A 2,770-nucleotide genomic window follows, 5' to 3' on the forward strand; every position below is an offset into this window, starting at 1 on the left:
CTATGATGGTGACATGATGTCAGGGGACTGATGTCATGTCATTGATACTACACTCTTCTCTCAGATTCTACACAGCGGAGATTGCTTGCGGCCTCCAGTTCCTGCACCGACGCTACATCATCCATCGGTAAGCACAACTTTCCCACATCTCCCTGTTTCCTTGCGATGGTGGAGAGATGTACCCAGCTTTCCCAGAGTCCTGAATTAGGACTGGTTTGGCTGCGGTACATTCCTAAGTCCTCTATATCACTGATCAGATTAACATTTCTCTTTATTTCATTGCAGTGACATAAAGCCGGCGAACATCATGCTGGACGGAGATGGACACATCCGCCTGATTGACCTGGGGCTGGCCCAAGACGGCGTTGTCCCATCTAAGAAGATCAGCGGAGTGACGGGCACATATCGATTCATGGCCCCAGAGGTGCTTCGCAAAAAGGACTACGACGCAGCAGTCGACTGGTGGAGCCTGGGGATTGTCGTATCCTGGATGGCGACAGGACAGTCCCCTTTCTACCATGGCTCCTCCAGGAGGAAGATCATCAAGTCCATCAAAAGAAAGAAGCCAAAATTCCCATCTGCGCTGGATGCTGACGTAAAGCATCTTGTGAAGCGACTGCTGCAGAAGAAGCCTAAGAAGAGGTTGGGTGTCCACAAGAACATCAGAGGTCACCGTTTCTTCAACAACGTAAATTGGGAGATGATGGAACTGAGAAGAGCAGAACCGCCATTCAAACCATTCAGCAGAGTTCCGAGGAACAGAGACCTGCCGTGGCCAGAGGATGGGACACCCCTTCACCCCGTGGACGGATTCTCGTACACTTCACCAAGCTGGACCCGGTAAGATCTTCTTCCTGTAGGGATGATGTTGTTCAGGCAGACCTCTGTATTCATTATCATTGTTCCTCTGGTGTCAGACAGCACAGGAGGTCATATAATAACCCTGCTTCATGTCACCATGTCTGGTCCGCAGACTTCTCCCTCCTCAGCTACATTATTATTGCTCCTGTAATTACTATGTCTCTGCTTCTTCTTAGGATGACAAGAAGAATCTGATAGTGAAGGAAGCCACAACAATCTGGTAAGTATCCTCTATACACCCCTACACACACATATCTGTACACCTATATACACCTACACATACATATCTGTACACCTATACACACAGGACACCTACAATTATATCCATATACTGTAGCAGAAGCTCACATACCGTAGAAAGCTTAACATATAATATATCTTTTCATTAGATCAGATACAAATCAGATCCTGATACAAGCCGTCATGTTACATTAGTTCACTGTCTTGCATCCACAACTGGTAAAACTGTCAATTCACTCTTATGTCTTGTAGGCTCGGGCCGCGCCAACTGTCTGCTGAACCCACGACTCTGCTGCTGTAGAAGACCCCAGCTTACCAACAACATCCTCTCTCCAACAACTACATCCTGCCTTACCATCATGCTACCCCGAACCCCGACATCCTCTGGCTGGCATCGGGCATCATCCTCTCCTGTAGACCCTCGACACCCCCAGGAGTGGCCTGTGCTTGATTGGTAACTGGCAAGTTCAGGAACAATAGCCCGAGTGACTATTATCCCCGAACTCCTGGTTACTAGTAAGACCTCGGCACAGGCCAGGTAAGTAGCACACACCACATACATGAAGGTTAGACACTAGTGTAGCCACTAACACATACATAGACACAAGTATACACAAAGATAGGTGTAGATGTCGGCTTTGATCCTGGGACTTGCTCTGATCGCTATATTTGGGGTCAGGAAGGAATTTTTCCAACTTGAGGACAATTGGCTCATACCTCAAGGAGGTTTTTGCCTTCCTCTGGATCAACTCACAGCCTTAAATAGGGTTAGGTCTTATTTATAAGGAATCAGCCACATAAATAACATAATATAAACATAAAGAAACACAATCTTTAGCTGACATCACATACACTAGGGAGGTGACCGGCTGGCGTTTGATCCTGAGATTTATTCTGGTCGCCATATTTGGGTTCAGGAAGGAATTTTCCCCCCTTTAAACAGGATAATTGGCTCTTTCCTGAAGGGGGTTTTCGCCTTCCTCTGGAGCAACACAGTCTATAAACAGGTTTAGTCCAATACACTTTATATCTCACACAAACAATAAATGGTAATAGATTTATATAGATTTATGGAAACAATAACACATTTTATAAAGTCAGGTCAGATTTCGGCTTTGATCTTGGGACTTGCTCTGATCGCCATATTTGGGGTCAGGAAGGAATTTTTCCCCTTTATACAAGGATAATTGGCTTTTTCCTATCAAAGGGTTTTCGCCTTCCTCTGGATCAACTCAGCCTCAACATTCCCCATAATAAAATCTACCATTTCCTATAACTAGAAATAAAATGTTCTTTCTCCATAAATCTTTGTGTCGGTGTCTTTATTTCCATTAAATGTCTTATATAATGTTCTCTCAATGCCACTAGGGATCGTATACCTAAGAAACAGTGATGGGTGGGGGTTTGGCGGGGGGCCCATGTAGTTACACCCCGTCACCCTTCAGATCACATCTGTCTTTTTGAGTTCTAAGAAGAATAGATGGATCATCAAGAGTGAATAAGCCACAAGGTTACCACTTAGGGCTCATTCACACGAGTGTTTATGTGTGTACAATCGTGCACATATAACCACGCATCTATTAGAACCATTGGTTTCCTATGCTGTGTTCACACGCCGGTGTTTTACAGGTGTGAAAACGCATGTACCTGTAAAACATAGGACATGCGT

At 45.2% G+C, this 2,770-nt stretch overlaps 1 long non-coding RNA gene across 1 annotated transcript; it reads left to right on the forward strand.

Annotated features, from left to right (window-relative positions):
• Positions 1-815: 815 nt before the first annotated feature.
• Positions 816-1,396, forward strand: LOC136619769 (uncharacterized). Its single transcript, XR_010791022.1, has 3 exons — positions 816-840; positions 1,038-1,081; positions 1,354-1,396. It is a non-coding gene; the product is annotated as an uncharacterized lncRNA (long non-coding RNA).
• The last annotated feature ends 1,374 nt before the right edge of the window (positions 1,397-2,770 follow it).

This window comes from Eleutherodactylus coqui, chromosome 3 (assembly GCF_035609145.1).
Source record: "Eleutherodactylus coqui strain aEleCoq1 chromosome 3, aEleCoq1.hap1, whole genome shotgun sequence".
Taxonomy (NCBI): domain Eukaryota; kingdom Metazoa; phylum Chordata; class Amphibia; order Anura; family Eleutherodactylidae; genus Eleutherodactylus; species Eleutherodactylus coqui.